Here is a 17201-nt window from a genome sequence, read left to right on the forward strand (position 1 = left end):
CTGCATATTTTCTTAGAGAGCCTGGCCTTGGGATGCTGGTACAAACTGGATCCAGGCTACTCTGGTTGTTATCACCTGTCATTCCCCACTCCCAAATTCCTATTACATACACACCTTCCATCCTCACCCCCTTCTTCTAGCCTTTGATGGTAGGTTGCCTGAGAGCTGCCAAGCCAAACCAGGCAGAGCTGATACATATATTGCATCCTACATAACTACATCAGGAATTTTATTTTTTTTTAAATGGGAAATGCTGCTACTTGAATGTTAAAGTTTGTTTCAGCACCCTACCAATGTTGGGATACATATCTGCTAACAAGAGCTTTTTCTAAATTGGTATCTCCAACATAGTGCCTCGTCAGTTTTGTTTTCCTTCTTCAGCACAAGTAGTTACAAGAAGAGGAAAAAATAGAAAGATTGCTTCCTGGAGTATATCTCTTAATTCATTCATCTTTTCCTCTTGAACACATTTTTGCTGAAAACAAAAATATAGAAGAACATAGGAAATACAACATAACCTCCAATTCCCCCTGCAATATTCAATAACTGAGGGAGGAATCATACAGTCGTATTTTCTGGAAATAACCAAGTAATCATGGTTAAGAAAAGAGGAATTTTGTCATTGTTGTCAGCCATTCAGATGTGTCCAACCTCAGTTCTCTCCATGCCTCTTTATCATGCACTACTAGCTTGGTTATCCTGCCATGGTCATCCTGATGTCATCCTTTATAGTGTCCAGCCAGTGGGTGCTGGGATAGCCACTTCTTTTTCTGCTTTTTATTCCCAGCATAATTGAATTTACAAATGAATAATTGAATTTGCAAAGCTTTCATGACATGACTAAAGTATGACTGTTCAGTGATCTTCATTTCAAATAATATTTTTCGGTAAGATAGGATTTCTTTGTTTGTGATTTTTGCAGTCCCTGGGATATGTAATAGTTACTGCAGCACTACAGTTCAAATGCATCCACCCTCTATTGGCCTTTTTCAGAGCTCAGGTTTTGCAGCCATAAGTAGCAGTTGGGAAAAATATTTCATTGACTAATCTGCATTTGGTTGGTAGTCCAATATCTTTATTCTTCCAGTTGTTACTCATGTTGGCATTGCAGTTTTTTCAAGAGCTATATGCCTCCTAATACTAGGACTGCTGTCACCACATTGGTTGATTTTAGAGCCCAGGAAGATGAATAATTTACTGGGGAATTTCTAGGTTGATTGGAAAGGATTTATTCTTTTAGCATGCATTTTCTAAAAATATAGATGGATGGATGGATGGATAGATGGATAGATAAATAGATAAATAAACACATAAATAAATAAATAGATAAATAGATATAGATAGATAAGTAAATGTATTATTTTATTAAATATCACATAGAAAATTGGGTCATTTTTTTCCAAAAATACAAAATATACTGAGCAAAGCTAAATAAAACAAAAAAGGAGCCTGAAGATTTAGATTGGGAAGCAGTATGTTTTCAAGCAGACTATTCTTACAGCAAAGAGAATCTGCTTCCAGTCATACAAAGAATACTTTGTCTGCCATTTGTCAGAAATGGTGTAGGGTCTCCCGCTTGGGCGAGGGGTTGGATTAGATGACCTGCAAGGTCCCTTCCAACTCTGATTATCTGTTATATGTTATCAGTTAGAAAATGTGTGAGATTTGGTTGCACCAAAATCTGAGGATTTATGGCTAACTAAAGTTTAGGAAATATATCTACTATAAAAGAGTGCGGTAATGACAATACATATTCTTCTTCTAAAACTTTATTTTGCTACAATATGGAAAATTGTAGGACAAATATTAGACTGACTAAATTAGTATGATAGAGTCATGAAGGTTAGGTCAGTAAGGTCAGTAAGGCCATCATCCCCATGTAACATGCAACATATTTCTTCAGAAATAATAATCGATTGAGAATGGAAAATGTCAAGGCCACAGTGATACCCTGGAAGGTCAAAGGAAAGACATTGCCAAGTAAAAACAGCAGGGTTAATAAATAACAATTACACTGAATTAAGGATGGAAAGAAGAGGGAGGAAGAAATCAATTGCCTTTGACTTTAGGAACTCTCCTGGCTAACCCTAACCGTCAACTCTGCCCTATGTTCTGGACACAGTTTTGATTCATATTGGTCAACAATATGACTTATCTGAATGTGTACAGTACAGTATCAGAGTGCCCTAACCAGCTAATCCTGGAGCCAATTGTAATAGAGACAGCAGAAGGGTTAAATCTCCGCCCAATGAAATAAAGTTTCTGTTTATTTTATGGATATGTCTATGTAATTTTCCCGGCAGCAAAAAAGAGCTTTTTAACCTAGGATTGTGCTTCTTTTGCCGTATTGCATATGTTTTCTGGGAATAGCATAAATATTAACTTTCTGTCTTTGTAGATACAGATGCCCAAACATGGTCACTTTGACTTGATCCTCTACTTGGCAATTTCACTGACACAGCCTTTACCTCGCTGCAACCATCCAACCCAAATATATTTATTCTGCTTTATATTCATGAAAATGCCTTCATCTCAATTGGCTAGAAAGAGTTCCATTAAATTGGAGTGTTTATTATTGTTGATGCCATTTTTGTTATTTGGGTAACTACGATTTTAAATTATCTGTAGCAATTCATGCAAATGATATAAATTGATGCAAATTACATAAATATAACTTAGAACATTGCCTGTAGTACTTCAGAAATAATGGACTTAAGTTGTACAAGGTTGAAATACAAAAGAAAATATTTTTGTTATATCCAATGTCAGTTTAATCCAAACAATGGAGACTTTAATGAAATTCGTCTACATAAATTCTTCTCCCCTGTCAGTTATTAATCACTTTCTATCATGACCTTAATTCAAAACAACTTTCCATGCATATGTGCATGCACGTGCGTGCACGCACACACACACACACATACTCACACACTCATATAAATAATTTTAGACAAAACTGTCTGTAAGAACTAACTTTCAGCCAAATTCCTATATCCTTATTGTATTGAAGGAAATGGCAATTGTATAAAAGAGCTGACAGCTTCTGAGTGAGTGGGAACGGTGGTTCAGAATACATGCTCTCTCAACAGAAAAAGCTTAAGATGGTCAGCTCTCCCATTTCGAGAAACTCCGAAAATTAGTCTGGAATCATCACTAACTGAAAATTGACACTTTTTAAAAATTGCATGCTGGATGCCTCTTTTGCAGCATTTGATTTTTCTCTTATGTAATATATAATTTGGCCTCAAATACTTCCTTTTTGTTGACAAATTAATTTTGTTTTCCTGAAAATTGGATCAACTGCTTTATGTTTTTATTTATTTGTATCCCACCTGTATTATTTTTACAAATAAGGAGGCAGATATATTCAGCACATCTTCCTCCTCCTATTTTTTCCATAACAACTGTGAGGTCAGTTGGACTGGCCCAAAGTGGATAATGCGGTACTAGAACTCAATCTCCGGATTTCTAGTCTGGTACCTTAACCAGTAGACCAAACTGGTTCTTGTTATTGCCAAATACATCACAAAAAAACATGTCAGCTTTTATAATAAGGTGTGTGAAATGGAAAACATGTTTTGCTTCAAGCATAAGACAAATATATTGTGGTTTAGAATCTTGACCAGGCCATTCTGGGTGAGTCATCAACCAGCCTAAGAAAAACCTGGAGCATTTTGGATGTTTCAGGTGTATTAGCTGACACAAAACCCAGAAGAGGTTTATTATGTTTTTAGAACAAGGCAAGTATGCCTTTCCCTTCCATTCTCTTCTTTACCACATATCCTTGTGACAGCCTGCTGCCTAACTTTGCAAGTTCCTTTTTCCTCTTTGATCCTCATGGCTGACTATATGTTGGATGTAAACACAATATACCTGATTAACCATTAGTCCCTAGCCCCATTTTCCCAGTATCTTCCTGCCCCACTCCTAACTACTGTGGAACAGTGACCTTGGCTCTCTGTCATCAATGGAACTTTCCCCCTAAAACACACACATTAAATCTGAGTTTAACTGAACCTCCAGTTGTCTTGGCAAGATTGTTTTAAGTAGTTTGCTTTTACCTTCTTCTTAGGGCTAAGACAGAGTGACTGGTCCAAGTACCTGATAGGGTTTTGTGCCTAAGGCAAAGCTAGAACTTTTGATTCTCCTAGTTTCTAGTTTGATCTCTCAGCCATTATACTAAACTGTTTCTCATGCTCATAATTAGATACGGAGAGAGAAAAACAACTATATTAGCTTCACACTAATATATTTCACATAAGAACAACTTTTCAGTGACATAAATATTTTCTTTCAGAAGAGCAAGGGCCAGTCATCAGTAGACAGAATCATGCAAGATATGTTGGTAGTTCAGGAATTAAACAGCTTTTGAAAGCATAAAGATAGTGATCTTCAGAACCACACTTTGCCCATAGCTTTTTTTTTCTTCTTCCATTCAATTGTGTTTGATTCTCGGAAATTGTCAGGACAAATTCCTGCAGTTTTCTTGACAAGATTTCAGAAGTGGTTTGACATTGTCTCCTTCCTAGGGTTGAAAGAAAATAAATGGTCTCAGGTCACCCAGGTGGCTTTATGCTTAAAGTAGAACCAAAACTCACACTTTCCCAGTTTCTATGCTGGAGCCTGGTTGGGCTCTCCATCCAAATTGGCTCTCATATTTGATTTAACACCACACAAATATTGCTCTTTTTAATGATCTCTCTCTGTGTTGCAAAGATAATCTGACTTGAATATTGAGCCATGCAACTGTGACACACCACTGCCAAACCTGCTTATAATTTTTCTCTGTGTCCCATTCCTTATAGCATCCCTCCCTTTTCTTCTTTTTTGGAGGTTTATATAATGTTTGAGATATAACAAGGACACTGTGCTAAACAACAAGAGGTTGGATAAGCAGAGAGGCCCAGAGGGTAATCACAGGGACATACAATATTTGTTAGATCTGAAGGAGTGGGCGTAATAACGGAGACGAGGCATCGATAGTGACTCAACTCAACAGTTTAATAGTGACTTCAGAACAGAACAACAACAAGGGCAGCAGCAGCTCTTTTATAGAGCTAGCTGCTGTCACAACAACCAATGACTTTGAAGTAACCGCTCTGAAAGCATCCAATCGACGACAGCCCGTTGTCAGCCAATCAGGTCAGCCAGAATCGGCCAATCACGATTCGCTTATCCGCGGGCCAATCAGAAGTGCAGGCTTACAAGCCTGCTGCCGAAGTAAGCTAGTATAGTTTTTGGCGAATGAGTTTATTTAGTTCATAACACCCCTCCCTCCTAGGTTCCGTCTGAGGGGTGGGGTGATGTATTCTCATAAGTAGGCAGGCCGTTTCACCTGTCTATTCGATTTTTGCTGTTCCACCGGTCTCTGCTCTGGCGCTGGCTCCGGTGGACTGTTTGTAGAACCAGGTGGCGAAAACGGTTCCACTATTCCGCTCGGGGACTCAGGGCTGTCCTCTCTATTGTCATCCGGGCTCCCTGGACTTGCTTCTATGGCCGGGCTGCTTTATGGCGAAACAATCACCCGGCTCGGTCCACCTCCGGAAGGTGAGTATCGCCTGGTTGGCTGTGCAGACTGCTGAGCGTCAGTTAGTGGGTCGTCTTCTATTTCTATTTCGCCCCTCTATTTCCCTTCCCCCAGTTTGCGATTCAGGGGTTGAGATAGGGTTAGGTGCCAATCGGGAACGGTTGGTCTATATGGCGCTTCCATAATTTCCCATCGCTAGTTTGTAGACGGTAAGATCTGGGGCCCGTAATTTGAGTTATAGTAGCGGGGACCCACAATGGATCACCCGAAAGTTTTTCGCGAAGACTAAGTCGCTACCTTGAACGCACGACACTTGCTGCTGGAACCGCAAGGTTTTTCTGGCGTGTAGGTTGGGTGCAGGCGATCGAGGTGTGAGCGGTTTCCGGCCCATCAGAAGTTCGGCCGGGGTTCTGTTTGTGATGCTGTGCGGGGTGATGTGTTGGAGGAGAAGCACCCGGGTTACTTTGTGCGTCAATGTCTCCATGTTCCATCTTGTACAGGGTCTTTTTTATGAATTGGACCATGCGCTCAGCCCTGCCATTGGCCGCAGGGTGAGCCGGCGAGATGGAAAGGTATGGCGGATGCCCCGGTCGGCTAAGTACTGTTCAAATGCTAGGGCAGTGAATTGGGGACCGTTATCCGAGACTAAAACATCAGGCAATCCGTGCGTAGCGAATAGTCTATTTAATTTTTAACGGCTTCTGTGGTGGTGCTCTTCATTTTGTGGACTTGAGCCAGTTGGAATAGGCATCCACAGTTATGAGAAAAGTGTGTCCCTTGGTGGGTCCCGCGAAAGTCAATGTGGATGCAGGACCAGGGACCACGAGGTGCGTCCCATTCAGTTGGAGGTGCCTTCGGTGGGGCAGCACGGATTTCCTGGCATTTGTGTGCATGTGGCCACCCAGGCTTCTATCTGTTTATCGATACCAGGCCACCACGCGTAACCGTGCCAATGCCTTCATTCGCACGATGCCTGGATGACCATCGTGCAACATTTTTAGAACTGTATGTTGTAATTTTCCTGGAATGACGACTCTGTCCCCCACAAGATGCAGCCCTTCTGGGAAAACAGTTCTGTCTGTCGATGTTTGAAAGGCGCGAATGTGCTGTTGGGTTCGTCATCAGGCCAACCTCGTTCCATCCAGCTGAAGACTCGAGCGAATACAGGATCCTTCTTTGTTTCCGCGGCGATGTCTCGTGCAGTCAGGGGTGGTGCAGGGAGAGTTTCGATTTGGAGTGCAGTCAGAGTTGGAGCTGGATCATCTATGGCTTCCGGTAGCGGAGAACGACTCAAGGCGTCAGCATGGGGAATGGCTTTCCCCGGGCGGTGCAGCAGCCGATAATCGTATGCGGCTAGAAACTCTGACCAACGAGTCATTCTGGCGCGATAATATGTGGGGAGTTGGTTTGTCTCCGCTATAATGCCAAGCAATGGCTTGTGATCGGTTATTATGGTAAATGGTCTGCCATATACATATTCATGGAAGCGTTTAATGGCGGATACAATAGCAAGAGCCTCTTTAGCGAGTTGGCTGTAGTTTCTTTCAGTTTTCAATAAAGTTCGTGAAAAGAAAGCAATAGGTGCTTCATTTCCATTTGGTAGGACGTGACTCAAGATGGCTCCCACCCCAAACGGCATAGCGTCACAGGTGACCGTTAAAGGCAAAGTCTCGTTACACTGCATTAGTACAGCGTCTGAGGTTAAGAGATCTTTTACTTGCTGGAATGCTCATTCTTCCCGATGTCCCCAGACCCAGGAAGCCTTCTTGTCGAGTAATCTATGTAGGGGCTCAGCTACAGTTGCCTTTTGGGGCAAGAAGATGTTATAAAAGTTAATGAGTCCCAGGAAGGCTTGGAGGTCTGTTTTGTTCCTGGGTCTTGGGGCGTTTTTTATTGCTGTTACCTTTTTTTCAGTGGGGTGGATTCCCTTTTTGTCAAGAAAGGTACCCCAGGAATTCAACCCTCTCAGTACAAAGTTGACACTTGTCTTTTTTTTACTTTCAACCCGGCATTTTTGAATTTATGAAGGACTGTTCTGAGTCGTTCCTCTAATACGTCTTTAGTGGGGGCGGCTATCAATACGTCATCGAAATAAGGCACGACTCCTTTTATGCCTTGTAGCAGTCTCTCCATCAGGCTTTGGAAAATGCCTGGTGCTACACTTACTCTGAACTGGAGTCTATTACATTTAAATGCATCTCTGTGCGTGACTATAGTCTGGGCCTCAGCAGTTTCTGCATCTACGGGTAGTTGCTGGTATGCCTGGGCGAGGTCCAATTTTGCAAATATTTTTCCGCCACCCAGGGAGTGAAGAAGATGTTGGACCACAGGTAAGCGCTCTGCTGAAGCGCGTGATTTAGGGTGGCCCGTAATCCCCACAAATTCTTATCGATCCATCCGGCTTTATGGGAGTTACAATCGGGGTTTCCCAACGGGCGTGATCGATTGGTTCTAACACCCCTGAGCTATTAATTTGTCCAATTGTTCATCGATCTTTGGCTTGAGTGCGAAAGGCACTCGGCGAGGCTTAAGGCGGATGGGCGCAACATCGGGGTTGAGGCTAAAAGATATGGGGGATCCCTTGTACTTGCCTAGCTTCTCGGTGAACACGTCCTGGAATTCCTGGGCGAGGGCCGCTTCCCAATCGCTGTTCCCGGTCTGGTGAATGCCAGCTAGTTCAATTCCCAGTGGAGTGAACCACTGTAACCCCAACAAGCTGGGTCGGTCTCGATCGACGATGGTAATAGGCAGAGTTGCGGTGTGGTCCCTGAAGGACACCTGGACATGGCGGGAACCGGCAACGGGAATCCTGTTTCCCTGGTAGTCCCGTAATATGATTTTTTGGATGCTGAGGTCCTGGCGACGGATGTCAGGGATCAGCTGCTTGAAGGTTTTCCACGAGACCATTGATAGGGGCGATCCGAGTCTACTTCCATTACGCATGGACGATTCTCAATGGCGACCTTCACTTGGATCTTTCTTGCATCCAAGGGTGATGCGTGACCAATGGTAATGGTTTGATGCACCTCTTCTCGCCTAGCTGGCGCAGCAGGCGCTCCGATTTCTGTAGTGATAGTGGTTCCATTGGTGATTCAGGCGGTCCTGATTTACAGGTGGGCTGCCCGTTGTTCTTCGGATTGGGCTTGGCGCTTCGCTTGCTTCTGCAAACCTTTGCGATGTGTCCCCTCTTTCCACAGGAGCGGCAGAGTGCGTCGAGAATTTGCAGTCAGATCGCGGGTGATTGGCCCCGCAACCGGCGCATTGACGTGCAGGTTTCTGGCTCTTCAGGTCTCGCTGGTCACGCTCTGACCTGAGTCGGTTGACCTCTTCTTCCTCACTATCAGGCGAGGATTCGAGGTCTTCATGGTGAGCCGTTGTTGAGTGCCTCACGGAAAAGGCGTGAGTGTCACTGGCGAGTTGGCGGAGCGGTGCGTTGGTGCGGCGCATTCGAGCGGCCGACTTCCTGGTTGCTTCTGCTGCAGTAGCCGGTGATGACATCTGCGAGTCGATGTCCCCTTTAGCCATGATCTTGCTCTGCGCAGTGTGGTCATCTAATCCCAGAACTATGCGGTCTCTCATGGCTTCCTCGAGGTTTGCGAAACCACAGAGGCCTCCCAGGTTCCGGAGGTCCGCGATGAAGTCCCCAACGCTCTCGTTTTCGTTGGTCCCTCTGGTAAAATTCGTGCCTTCGGATAAGCGTTGGTACCGGGTGCATAATGAGCTCGGAGGATCGGTGCGAGGGTATCCCAATCCATTGTTTTAACTTCTGCTGGTTTAGCAAGTGCCTTAGCCATTTTAAAGCGGCAGGCCCGCAATGGGTCAGGAAGATCGCTCGTTTCTTGCCAGGCGCAGCATCTTTCAGATTGTTGGTCTCCAGGAACATCTGGAACCTGTCTATATCGAGACCCAGTCTTCGTTAGCCGGGTCAAATGGAGCGGGTGGTATGGCGCCGCTGGCCATCTTGCCATTGTTGGCATGCTCTTAGCCACGTGCTCTGTTCGGTACTCAGCGAGTGCTCAGTCAGCTCTATCGTCTCCGCATCCCATCCTCGTCGCCAGTGTTAGATATGAAGGAGTGGGCGTAATAACGGAGACGAGGCATCGATAGTGATTCAACTCAACAGTTTAATAGTGACCTCAGAACAGAACAACAACAAGGGCAGCAGCAGCTCTTTTATAGAGCTAGCTGCTGTCACAACAATCAATGACTTTGAAGTAACCACTCTGAAAGCGTCCAATCGACGACGGCCCGTTGTCAGCCAATCAGGTCAGCCAGAATCAGCCAATCACGATTCGCTTATCCGCGGGCCAATCAGAAGTGCAGGCTTACAAGCCTGCTGCTGAAGTAAGCTAGTATAGTTTTTGGCGAATGAGTTTATTTAGTTCGTAACAATATTATTCTGGATTACTGCAAGCTAGCTGATGACATTACTGTAACCAAGATGGGACGAATTGAGGAATTGAGTGTGATGGAGCCTTGTTGTTTCCTAGCTTGAGTGATATATAAATAGCCCAAGAATGTGATCTGTCTTAAATGCATAGGCCAGAATAAGAAGTGCCCCATTCTTAAGGGTGGAATAAGAGAGGATGAAGACATTGCCCAAAAGGGATTGAAAAAAACATTATTTTTTCCCTCAAAATAGTACAGGTCAACTACTTTCTTATTCATGTCAATTTTTTTTAAAGGGCCTACTCATATTGTACCTGTCTCTGTGTGACATTAAACAAATGAGCCAAACTGGGGCTTTGCAGAATAAATATTGACAGGATGGGATGGGTTAACCTTCTGAACTCTGTTCTTGCCACTTGATGAAAATGCTCCATTGCACAGGGCATCTCTGTCCAGAAAGCTAATAGAAATGTGTCACTCAAGTTATCACTAGTTGCTCTGTGGGTTTTACCTGAAAAACAGAGAGACATCAGCATTATCCTGCTGACTCTACATGAAAAGAGAGGAATTCTTCTTGAGTTTGTCATGTTACTGCTAAATTCTGTTTATATAAAATATGCAACTGGATTATACAGAGACTAATAAATAATATAAATAGTTAGACCCTGGGATATAGAAAGGTTTAATTTTAGTCTCAAAGAACACTAGGCTTGCTTCTCCAAACTAACCACCCTCAGTCAGCTATGTCAGGGGTCCCCAACCGCCGGTCCGGACCGTGCACCGGGCAGCGGAACAAGCCTTACCGGGCCGCTGGTTGCTGGGCGCCGCCATCTTTTTGGTAAAAAAAGTGCTTCCGGTGAGCTTTTCCGGGTAGAAAGCTCACCGGAGCACTTTTCATCAAAAAGATGGCGGCGCCAAGCGCTGATGAGCTTTTCCGGGTAGAAAGCCATTTCTACCCGAAAAGCTCACGGAGCGCGCGCTAACGCCGCTTATCTTTTGCGAAAAAAGTGCTTCGGTGACATCACGGAAGCACTTTTTCGTCAAAAAAAGATGGCGGCGCCCAGTTAACGCCAGATACCGGGCATGGCGCGCCAGCTGATGCCGGAACCGGGCAGCGCAGGCGTCAAAAGATTGGGGATCACTGAGCTATGTGATACAAAGAGATATTTTTTTATTTTTTTTATTTTTTATTTTATTTTTATTTGTCAATTGCTTACAAGATAATAGGTATAAGTAAAAACATAGTTATGAATACATGGATACATATAAGAAAAATAAAAGAAACAATAGGACAGGGACAGTAGGCACGTTGGTGCACTTATGCACGCCCCCTACAGACCTCTTAGGAAAGGGGTGAGGTCAATAGTAGACAGTCTAAGGTTAAAGTTTTTGGGGTTTGGGGAAAAAAACCACAGAGTCAGGTAGAATATTCCAGACATTGACCACTCTGTTGCTGAAGTCGTATTTCCTGAAATCAAGTTTGGTGCGATTAACCTTGAGTTTGTATCTATTGTGTGCTCTTGTATTGTTATGGTTGAAGCTGAAGTATTCATTGACTGGTAGGACATTGCAATGTATGATTTTACAGTGTATGATTTTACAGAAGCTGGCACAAAAATGAGACTATAGAAGGACCTAACAAAAACACAGATAATCTATCACTTCTCTTTCTATATTTCACCATTCCTGAAATACATAGGATGGCAAAACCTTCAAAGAAGGGGATGCAGCTTGGTAATCTTCCCCAGACTCCATCGACCCATGGGAGCCACCACAGAAAGAGTAAATGGCACACAATCTCCCTTTAATACTAAGATATCTGTGGCTAAGTATGATGCCAACAAAGGCAGATTACAATTCTCCCAGAATAGTCATTCTGTTTTTTGAGCACAGCCGGTGAGAAGCAGGACAGTAGGGAGGATTAGGGTGAATGAAGAGGCAAGTTTAAGTCTAACAGGAAACTACAGCTGTGTGCTATCTTCAATGTTAGTAGGTCTTCATTTTTTAATTCCTCCTTTGATAACCCCTGTAAAACCGACCAAGCAGAAACAAAAAAAATATTCTTTCTGAGTATAACATTCATGCTTACATGTCTTCTATTCTGACAATATTGGTTAGAACAAGTTTTGAATGCAGTAAAATACAATAACATAGTTGCTAATAATTTTCAAGTAACTATAAATATGTCCTGATTGTTGAGGATTGCTAATTCAATGAATGAAAAACGTGTGGTTGTACTTCCTGCATTATCATCTTAGTCAAAACAAAATCCAGTATCTCCATCTGTTGGACTTATAGAATCCAGCTGAGTCAATCTTTTAAAATCTCTTCTCATATTGGAGTAATATAATGAAGTATCTCAAAATAAAATCTTTTTATCATATTAATTTAGTTCTATGTGCATCTTGTCACCTGAAGCATCATTTTCATTGACTCTTCCAAGTTTCATTCTCCCTCCACTAATTCCCTCTACCACAGTATAGGCCAGAATGTAGGCACTCATCTGAACTCTGGTTGTTACACATAAACATACTTCTTCTCTGTTCTCTATATATATTGGATGAAATTCCATTTTTGACGTGGGTATGCATCCAATATATAGAGAGAGCCAATTTGGTTCAGGTTAAATCATCAGGTTAAAAACTGGGAGATTGTAAATTCTAGTCCTGCCTAAAACACAAAGCCAGCTGGGTGAATTTGGGCCAGATACTTTTTCTCAGCCCTAGAAAGGAGGGAATGGCCAAAACCACTCCTGAAAAATTTTGCCAAGAAAACTGCAGGGACTTGTGCAGGCAGTCTCCAAGAATCAGACACAATTGAATGGAAAAATAAAACATATATGCAAAAAAGTTATTTTCACCATTCTGTTGCTGTCCAGACACCAATATGGACAGGAGTGGTACTAATATTTTATTTTTATGTGGAATGGGTTGGAGGATTTTTATTAGTCCATGGCTGATGGCAGTTCAGAAACAAATTGAAGGATGTTCTTTGTAATTGGTTAGCTTTCCAATTGGTTAGCTAGAAGAAAAGGGGATGAACAACGGTGGGCTTATCATATTCCTTGCATATTTTGAACTCAACAGTGAAGACAATTGACTCAAACTGATTCAGGAAGAACTAGAGGAGAAAAATATATGTGATATGGAGGAGTGATTGGACTACCAGTTCCACTTCCAATACACTTTAATTTCTGTTCTCTCACACTTGTTTGACCATGTTCCTATTGTCCTAGCAAAACATAGAAATCTATTTCCTCAAGTCCATGTCATGCAGTCCAATTTTTGCATTAGTTAGTGGAACCAGGTTTCCTATTTACCACTGCTGGGAGTTCTAGTAGCATTTACATCCTTTGCCTTTCTAAATGATGAAGAGTTTGGATTAGGGTTAGGATTAGGGTTGATTATTTCCATGGTAGAAGTTTGCAGAAAATAGGATCAGGTCACACTAAATTTATGATATTACTGATTTTTACACATGACAGAAAAGATGTCTGAATAGAACTGGATAAATGTATTTATTAGCATTAACCTATTAGAATGTTTTCATTAAACATGTTTAATTTGGAGGAAAATTTCCTAATCTTTGCATAATTGGGCATAATTGTATTTACAAAGGTTTATAATAGTTTACCTGGAATAAATACTGTTTCTAGAGAACACAATCCTATCTAAATCTACTTGAGTAATGTAAAGTTTTTAGTGTGTCAAAAAACAAACCAGTAATACTTCTATATGCAGATGCTTGAATTTTAAAAAGAAATTCATTTATTTGTGCTTTAAAAATTACTTAATTCTATCTTTTTAATCAAGACATTCAAATAGTAAAACAACAATGGTAAACATTAGAATAATCTATCAAAAAACATCTAGTTTTCCTGAATCAAAAAGTGATTGGGCTATCCTTTGGAAAGTTGTGTATGATTAGGTTTAAGTCATTGCAGGAATAAAAATACAAACCAAAAAATTATACTCAATAAATCTGAACTGTTCAGATATTACGTATTTTATGTGAATAACTTCCCTGGGTCATGATGTGCTTTCTAACAAGGAAGTTAATAACAAATTGTCACCAGCCAACCAGCACAAGTCCAAAAATGGATTATACTGTTTATCCTTTTTGTTTGGCTAACAAACATATAACATTTCTTAATTTTCCTCTGTTGTACCTTGGTCAAAGTCTATAGCTTTACCTAGATAATTTACCAGGAGTTAGGAGCTATAAAATGTTTTCCAAATCACAGCTGTTTGAACAATTTATCATCTCTACTTTTATGAAGTACTGTATCTCTTGAATAAACATTAGCTAAAGCCTTCTTTACAAATACTGTTAACATCTCTATCCTGTTTGCATACCAACATCTAGCTCATCTGATTCCTTCTCAAGGTTTTCATTATCTTACTTGGTTTGAACAATAAGAAAAAGAGATACATTGTATGAACCTAGACACTTTAACCCAGGCAAACTCTTGTAGATATTGAAGTACCGATAGATATTAAAAAGCATAGGGTACAAGATTGCACTATGCTATATAGGCAGTGGTGGGATTCAAAAAAATTTACTACCAGTTTTGTGGGTGTAGCTTGATAGGCATGGCATGGCTTGGGCATGGCAGGGGAAGGATACTGTGAAATCTCCATTCCCACCCCACTATTGGGGGAAGGTTACTTGTAAATCCCATTCCCTCCCCACCCTACTAACCTGCTTTCCAGCTCCATTCTCCTGTGCAGGGCAACAAAAGAAGACCCAGCCAATCAGCTGGGACTTAGGAGGCAGATAATAGATGGGGGCAGGGCCAGTCAGAGGTGGTTTTTGCCAGTTCTCCAAACTACTCAAAATTTCTGCTACCAGTTCTCCAGAACTGGTCAGAACCTGCTGAATACCACCACTGCCTATAGGTAATTCCATGAACAGATAAGTAATAGTGTCGGGCCAGAGTCAAGCATTATTCTTTCTTACAGAGCCAGCTGGCAAGTAGTAGTAGTAGTAGTAGTAGTAGTAGTAGTAGTAGTAGTAGTAGTAGTAGTAGTAACAGTAGCAGCAGTAGCAGCAGCAGCAGTAGTAATGGTAATAATATTACTCATAATCTCCTGGTCATCTTTCATATAACAAAATGAATGCATAGTTGAATATCAGAGCACAAAAATGTTGGTATCCATTGCCCATTTGGAAATGGAAAGAATGTAGATTGCATTCAGTAAAATTCTATTTGAGTTAAATGCAATAAAGTCTTTTGGGATTTTGACACTCTAATAGCAGTAACAAAAGGTAACAAAATTATCTCTCTCTTTGTATTGATTTAGTGAAAAGGAGAAAGTGAAAAGCAATTTGTTGCTTTTATATTACAATGTACAATGCAACAAATTGCTTTTCACTTTCTCCTTCCACATTCAAAACAAACAAAAATATAGAAAATAATAGAGAAACAAGAACAGAATTAAAACCAAAAAAATCCATATATTTTTTGCTTTCTTCCATTATTTCTATAATGGAATTTTTGTTTTAATGTAATTGCATCTTAAACATTTCTCTAATCCCTTTGACTCATTTTTAATCCCCTAAATTCATTTCCAGTACCAATACTGATAAGCTGAATAGCAATATCTGGATCTCTAATTCTAAGTATGCATTTTGCTTCTCTATATCATCTTATTCTTCACATGACAGACTTCAGGCTCCCAGTAAAACTGACTGGGCAAACCTAAAATATGTTCAAATTTAAAATCTACCCAAACTGTTAAATGATTCAGATTCTTGGGATTAAAAGGTAAGTAAGGTGTGTGATTAGATTCTCCCCATGCTTTTATTTTGTAATTATCAGATTCATAAAATTGTTCTGAAGAACCAAGAGGATTGATACCTTGGATGTTGGTGCTTAATCTTCTTTTAAAATCTCACATCCCCCAAAATTTTACAATGCAAAAAACACAAAACAAAAACATTTTACAATGCAAAAAACAAAAAAACAAAAACATTTTACAATGCAAAAAAAAACAACCTCTGCAATGGAGGAAAGACGGTGTATGCTTCCTGATGGAGTCACTCTGCTCTTATGCAACTATTTCACAATCATTCCCTCCCTTCTTCTTATTTTTAATGCTGCTGCTAAGGAAGATAGTATAAGTAGCTGGACCCTAACATAAGACTTAATTAAACTTTGTTGTGCAAAATAGACAAGATCAGCAAATGACTGATTTTGGATCATTCTGAATTCTAGCTCCGCATTTGCAATGGCCTGGCCTTCAGGGAATTGCCACTGCCTGCGCAGATTGCACCAGGTCAAGGGCCTTAAGCCTGGACTTTCATTGGTAACAAGAGATAAGCCAGGCATTTTCACTGGTCAGCTGGTAAATATTAGCCCTGCTTTTTCCCAGTGGCACAATACGCACAACATTGTTCTGCGCTAGAACTGTCTGCTTACAATACACATTTGCTGTGTGAACCAGATTTCCAGGAAAATGAGAACAAACTGCCCAAGCTGTTGACAATAGAATAGTGATAAACAGGAAAATGTAGCTCTAAACAAAAGAGTTGGTATGAGATAGACATTACATGTTCTCTGCTGATAAAAGTGGGGATAGGGCTTGACAATGTTTAATTTTCCTTTTCTAACGTTGGTTTCCATCCTGAAAAACTAGGCTGAGAAACAGGAAACAAGAGAAGACTTTTAAAACAACGTCTGTTCATCTGGGAAATAAATCATGTATCTCACTCGTTCGTACAGCTTTCCAATGTTTTTCACATCATGTACCCTCGTTCACAATGACAGTACTTTGTCAATAGAGGCCAATCTATAATTTATATTGTTCAAGCTTTTAAAAAGGGGTCTACATTAATCTTCTTCCCGTTAAAAAAAACAAACCACAGAACCCCAATCAGGAAATATTTTCAATGACTAAAGTTCATAGTTGTAACTTCAGGATTATTAGAAGCACTAGATTTTATGATAATACAGTTTAGGAAATTTCCACAATAATGACTTGTGATATCTTCACAGCACTGAAATAATAGAAAGCTTGTATTTGGAGACCAAAATGGGAAAATAAGCCACACACACATCTGTACACACACACACACACACACACTCGCGTAACAAAATTACTCAAATTTCAATAGGAATGTCTCACACAATAAGGCAGGTTCAGACATGTGATATATGATTTCTAAAGAAGAATTATGAGGCCATTTAAAACAACAAAGTGCTTTGAACAAATTCTATAGTGATAACTATCAATGCTCAATGAAAAATACATATATTTTGGCTGTGCCTGGTGATTGGGGGTAA

This window comes from Notechis scutatus, chromosome Z, assembly GCF_049901735.1.
Source record: "Notechis scutatus isolate UNSWTSFEM ecotype Mainland chromosome Z, rNotScu1.2, whole genome shotgun sequence".
Lineage (NCBI taxonomy): Eukaryota > Metazoa > Chordata > Lepidosauria > Squamata > Elapidae > Notechis > Notechis scutatus.